Below are 7250 nucleotides of genomic sequence, written 5' to 3' on the forward strand. Positions count from 1 at the left end.
CTTTCAAAAACTAATAGAGGTTTTCTTGTTTGTTGGCTAAGGTACATCTACTGAAGGATATAGAAGCCATATGCATAGCCTTTCTTTGGAAGGGAGTGGCAGAGTCTCAAGGTCCAGGCTTAGTTGCTTGGTCCTCTGTTTGCACTCCAAAAGCTGCGGGAGGTTTAGGCTTCAGGAAAATTTCGGAATGGAATGTTGCTGCATTAGGGAAATATGTATGGGCAATAACTTCTAAAAAGGATAATTTGTGGGTCAAATGGATTCATGGCATCTATTTGAAAAAGAAGGACTGGTGGGCTTACACAGTGCAACAAAATTGCAGCTGGTATTGGAAGAAAATTGTTGAAATTAAGGATCTCTTTAGAGCTAAACATGATAAATCAGCGTTTATGGCAGTGCAATATAGTATCCAATCTGGTTATGGAATACTATATGATCAACATATCAAGGTACAATGGAGTAAATTTGTGTGGGAGAGATGTAGTATTCCGAAACATAGATATATTCTCTGGTTAGTTATGCATCAGAAGTTGAGCACCAAAGAACATCTCAGCAAATACTTTCAGGCGATGGACACAGTTTGTCTGTTGTGTGGAGATAACAAGGAAGATATTACTCACCTATTCTTTCAATGTTCTTACAGTAAAAGCTGTCTTGTGAAGATGAAGGAGTGGATTGGTTGCCGAGCACAAACAGAGCATTATTGCAATGGATTTCCAAAGCAAAACACCTCAACAAACTTAGGAAAGATTTTTTCATAGCTGCTGTTTCTGCACTAGTATACCATATATGGAGGGTCCAAAATGATGTCTTGTGGTCATCTAAGATTTGGCATGTAAATCATATTATAGAGGTCATTAAAAGAGAGTTAAAATTGAGATTTTCTCTATCAATGTACAAAGGAAAACGAAATAGGGATAAAGAATGGATTCAAAAATTGTAATTTTAGATACATGGATTGTAAGTCAAACATAGGGGTAGGAGAAGACCTGTAAATGTACATGATTGGGTTTTGAGCAATACAATGATTCTTATTCACCAATTTTTTTTTTTTTGAGTACTACTACTATTCACTTGATTGACTTGTTATTACCTATTGAACCTAATACTAGTTTGGTTACTAGTATTAAGATAGGTTACCATCAATCGTGAATCTCTTTAGGGAGTCTAAGTCCCATCCCTTGAGATGTAGAAATGATTCCATTTGAATCATTTCTTTTCTCATGTATGCATACTTAAACACTCTCTTTATTTTATTCAAACTTTGTTGCTAGCTGTAGTTTGATTAAAATAGTTACCCCTTTAAAATAGTGAGTTTGACCATAGTTAACACCCCCACTATTTTATACTTCAATATTCAGGATAAACATTTTCATTGAATATTAATTCTAGAAACCTCTTTGTTTCTATAATTCTCATTTATGCTTTAAATTGATTCCTTCTTGAATCAAAATATTACAAACAATAACTTTAGACACCAAGCATGTCTATATTTGTTCATTCTATACACATATAGCCAATGTGATTTAGAATGTGGAATTCCAAATCACCTATTTGATAGGATGACCAAATTAGTCAATTATTATCAACAAAATAAATTGATTAACTTTTGGAGAATCACCCCCACATTTCTCACATAGTGATAATCACTTTAAAATAGAATTCTCTTCATTTCTATTAAGTCATTTATCCTCCAAGATAAATCTAGACTTATAATTCTCAAAGTTCATCATTAGTCCTCTAAGCCACATGATAAACTCTCAAGATAAAACCTCAATGTTTATCTTGATTTATTTACTTGCTAAAGCAAGGCACACTTCTTTCAAAGCAACTTTTACTTAGTTTCTTTCTTTTATGTATTTCACAAAATAAAATGTGAACACAAATGTAATGTGAGAATTTCTCAAACAAATAATCACAAATTTTATTTTTAGTTGTCTAAATAATCTCAAAATCACTTAAACAACTTTTGTGTATTTTCTAAAAGTCTTTTAGATTCTTTTGAAAACACCAATTTGGCATCCATTGATTTTCTCATCAAAATCAATTTGAAGATGTCAATTTTTAAACACTTTAAATCAAAGAAAATAAACCCTCATTGATTTATTTAAACACTTTAATTTCTTATGTTTTAGTTTAAAATTATCTCCTCATTGAGATTAATTTAAACATATCACCATCTTTGACCAAAATGAATAAAGTTCTCTTTAATCTATTCACTATTGGTGTAAAGATTCAAAATTGCTTCTCCAATTTTGAAATGTCTTTTCATTGAATATTTAATAATTATTGTCACTAAATAATTCTCAAATATATTTCATTTGACCACACTCTAGACTATAAGTCTATTGAGTCAATATGTCATCCCACAATTTTTGAAACCACTTTGATCAATTTTTCTTACAATGGCAAGACACTTATCAAATTGAGATGCTCAACACTTTAAATGAGAATTTTAATTTCCCAAATAATACACTTTATTCAACAAATAAATGGTAACTTATTACATTCTAATGATATAGGATAAAACATATTAACATCTCACAAATATTTGCATGATTATATTTCAATATAATTTCACATATTTCACATACACATGATTCCATATTTTTATTGATTCACAAAATAAATATATTTATGCATGTCATATAAAACTCATAAAATTGTCATTCTAATAATTTATCATTATCCATATTAAGAGGGGCTGAGTGCTGGTTTTTCTCTCTCCCATGGCGAAGAAGAAGAAACCTCTACGGAAGCCAGTTTCTCCAGTAGGAGAGCAAGTTCAACAGCTAAATGTGGAAGAGACATCGCCAATTTGTGGCATGGACATTAATCGAGTGGAGAAAGCCAACGAGTTTGCTGTAACTGGGGTAGACGTCGAGGAAACAGAAGGGGGCTTGGATCGTCACTTTGACGAGATCTTAGGGTCGGGAGACATTGATACCCAGGGAGTTCAAACCGAAGGGATTGGTCAGGCTGGTTTGACCTCTAAACAAAACTCGTGGGCAGACAAGGTGGATGAGAGTGACTATCAAGTTTCTGCTCAGAAGCAATGGCAAAAATTCAAGGCTGGTAATCTTTCATTTTCAGATCAGAAGCTTGAATTCACAGAACCGATGTTTAGAGAAGGACGGAAGTTTGCTAAAATTGATGCTGAGGAGGTTAAAATGCAGTCCGCAAATTGGAGCTCGGCCGTTATATGCATGGTGCTAGGTGCTAACCCACCTATGGTTGTCTTTGAAGGATTTATAAAGAGGGTTTGGGGTCACCTAGGGATAGCTCAGATAGCAAGAATGACGATGGGTCTAACTATGGTAAAGTTCAATGATGATGCTACAAGGGATCATGTCCTTGAAAATGGCCTTCTCCACTTTGATAGAAAACTGGTGATAGTTCGGCCTTGGACGGCGGATTTGAGTGCGGTTCGTCTGGTTCACTCTGTTCCTCTATGGATTCGCCTTCAAGATTTGGGGCTCCAATATTGGGGTAGTAAATGTCTCAGTGCTTTAGTGAGCACTATAGGTAGGCCGATAATGGTGGACAAGTTTACAAGGGAGCGATCACGTATTCAGTTTGCTCGAGTGTTGGTTGAAATGGAAATCACTGACAATCCTCTGAAAAGCATACAGTTCATTAACGAACATGGCCAGATCATGGAGCAGGGTTGAGTATGAGTGGCTACCGATAAAGTGTAAGACCTGTGCTGGATTTGGGCACTCAATGGCAGAATGTAGGAAAGAGAAGAACATTCAGTGGGTCACGAAGGAAACAGAACCCCAAACGGAGGAGGAGCAGGGACCTGGAGAACATCAGGTGGGAAAGATGAAAGAAAGTGTGACTCAGGCTAGTTCAGAAGTTAGCAAAGATTAGGCAGATCCAGATGAGTCTGTCTTACCAAATGAAGAGGTTATGGCTGAGACTGATGCAAGAGTTAAGGCTAACCAACCATGGCGTACCCCAAAATGTGTTGCTGCCCAAGTTAAGGAGGGACAGAGATCAGTCACTCATGCTAATAATGCAGGTCATAAGAACAAGAATTTGAACAAGTTTGTGGTGCTTCAAGAGCCAGTGGTGAACAGTAAGGAAGGTAGTTCCATTCCAAACCCCTCCAATGGATAGCTGCAATATATTAAGTTGGAATGTTAGAGGGCTAAATAATTCCAGTAAACATAGCCCAGTTAGTGATCTTTGTAGTAGATATAAAGTGGGAATTTGTGGTCTTTTAGAGACTAAATTGAAGGGTTGTAAAATAAGTAAGTTCATGGAAAGTCAGTTTTCGAGCTGGGATTATCACACTAGTCCCATCATTGAAGGCCGTCTATTAGTCATTTGGAGAAGGTTATCTGTTAAAATCATCATCTTAGAGGAGTCCACTCAAGCTGTTCACTGTCTGGTGAAGGTGATGGGAGTGCAGCAAGAGTTTGGGGTCACCTTTTTTTATGGTCTTAATTCGATTGAGGGTAGGAGAAGTCTTTGGGAAGGGTTACAAAGGCCTAATCATTTGGTTAAAGCTTGGTTATATTTAGGGGACTTTAATGCCCCTTTTTCAGGCAAGGACAGAACAGGAGGCAAAGCTATTTCAGACATAGAGTTAGCTGATTCTATTAAGTGGCTGGCAGGTGCTCATGTTGAGCCTTTACAGAATATTGGTTCCTATTTTACTTGGTCTAACAACCAAGATGGTGTTGCAAGGATCTATTCGAAAATTAACCATGCTTTGAGCAATGAAAAATGGTTTGATTTGTTTTCTCAGTCTACAGCCATATTTAGGTGGGAAGGCATCTCAGATCATTGCTATTGTCTGGTTAGAATTCAGAATTCTGAGAAGTTGGGATCCAAGATTTTTCGATTTTACAATTACTGGGCAGATCACCATGAATTCTCTGATTTGGTGCTAAAAAGCTGGAGAACCCCGATTAAAGCTTCTGGTATTAATGCAGTTTTTCTCAAGCTTTTGAGACTAAAACATTGTCTGAAGACCTTTAATATGGACAAATTAGGTGATCTAAAAGCTAACTACAATAAGGCCAAAGACTCCTATCAAGTAGCTCAGTTGCAAGCTCAAGCTCATCCCCATGATTCATGTTTTCAAGAGGCTGAGAGGATAGCAGCTGGGAATTTTTCTGTTCAGGAAAGATTATATCCGAGTTTTTTAATTCAGAGGAGCAAAATCACTTGGTTGAGACAAGGAGATTTGAACACCTCTTTTTTTCATGCTTTTTTAAAGAAACGTAAAGCTGACAATGGGATAGTCTCTTACATAACAGCAGAAGGGCAGTTAGTCGATAATTATACTGAAGTGGTCTCTCATTTTTTGAGTCATTTCAGAGCTTGTTTAGGCAGTCCTAGCTTAGCTACAGGCAGGGTTAACATCCAGCATATAGAGTTGGGGCCGAAACTTTCAGTTGAGCAGCAAGTGATGCTTTTGAGACCTTTCTCTAAGAAGGAAATTCGGGAGGCTTTATTCAGTATTCCAGTTACCAAATCCCCAGGTCCTGATGGGTATGGTTCTGGCTTTTTCAAAGCTGTCTGGAGTGATATAGGTGATGAGGTGTGTGTTGCTATTTCTCACTGTGTTGAATCTGGTAATTTCCCATCTAAGCTTCATGAAACTACCTTATCGTTGATTCCTAAGGTTGCTAATCCCTCTCGGGCTGTTGACTATAGGCCTATAGCCTGCTGCTCTACGTTGTACAAGTGCATGGCTAAGTTGCTTTGTAAAAGGTTGGCTGCTGTTCTTCCTGAGATTGTTCAGACTAATCAGGGAGCTTTCATAAAAGGTCGCACTATAGCCCATAACATCATGATTTGTTAAGATCTTATTAAAAACTATGGGAGAATCTCTACTTCTTCGAGATGTGCCATTAAGATAGATCTTAGTAAGGCCTATGATACTGTAGATTGGTTGTTTCTTGAGGACTTGTTAAAAGCTTTAAGGTTTCCCATGAAGTTCATAGGTTGGATTATGTCTTGTGTTAGGAATACCACCTATTTTCTTGTGATGAATGGAAGAATTCAAGGCAAGTTTAAAGGAGAGAAAGGGCTGAGACAGGGTGATCCTATGTCACCTCTATTGTTTGTTCTCATCATGGAGTATTTGTCTAGAAGTTTACAACATGCAGCGCTTAATTCCCTCTTTCGATTTCACCCGATGTGCAAGAGTCTTAAGCTTATTAACCTGTGTTTTGCGGACGACCTGCTTATCTTTTGTAAGGGTACTCTCCCAGCTGTTAGGAGTGTTAAGATGGTTCTTGATGATTTTGCTACTGCATCTGGTCTGTACATCAATGCTGGTAAATCTCAAATTTTTTTCGGTGGAGTCTCTAACTCTGATAGAACCAGGATTGTTCTTGCGATTAATCTTTCAGAAGGCTCCTTTCCTCTAAGGTACCTTGGGGTTCCAATGAGGCCAAAAAAATGGAGACATGCAGATTGTGAGGTGCTAATTCAGAAGTTTAGGCTGAAGATTCAGAACTGGGCTAGTAGGCATCTCTCATTTGCTGGCCGGATTCAACTTATAAACTCTGTTTTACTTGGGCTTCGAAACTATTGGATGACAATATTTGTGTTGCCCCAAAGAATAGTCAAGGAAATCGAAAGAATTTGTAGAGGTTTTCTGTGGGGCATTTCTGGGCAGAGGGGTAAATTACACATCCCTTCTTGGCAAAAGGTTTTCCTCCCTAAAGCTTATGGTGGCTTGGGATTCAAAGAAGGGGCAATTTGGAACCGGGCTGTTCTAGCAAAGTATGTTTGGGCTTTATCTTCCAAACCTAATTTGCTTTGGGTTAAGTGGATTCATTCCATTTATCTGAAAGGAAACAACTTCTAGAACTATGATTTGAAAGGAGATTGTAGCTGGTACTGGCGGAAACTTTGTCATCTCAAGAATTATTTCAGTCCTGCTGCTATTTTGACTGCTGGTGTGCAGAGGAAATTTCAGACTTCGAGACTTTATAATAGCCTTCTAATTCAGCAAAGAGTTGCGTATTCTAGGACTGTTTGGAGCAAAATTATCCTTCCTAAACACAGGTTTATGCTATGGCAGGTGGTCAACTCACAGTTGCTAACAAGGGACAATCTAAATAGGCTGCATATTCCTTTGAATTCACTGTTATGCCTGGTTTGTGAGTGCTATCAGGAAAGTCATACTCACCTGTATTTTGATTGTAGTTTTTCCTCTCGGCTGGTAGACAGTATCTTTAAGTGGCTGGGGTTTGCAGCTTGGCCTCTGGTTTTCAATTGCTGGA

Source organism: Humulus lupulus, chromosome 3 (genome assembly GCF_963169125.1).
Source record: "Humulus lupulus chromosome 3, drHumLupu1.1, whole genome shotgun sequence".
In the NCBI taxonomy this organism is placed as follows: Eukaryota; Viridiplantae; Streptophyta; class Magnoliopsida; order Rosales; family Cannabaceae; genus Humulus; species Humulus lupulus.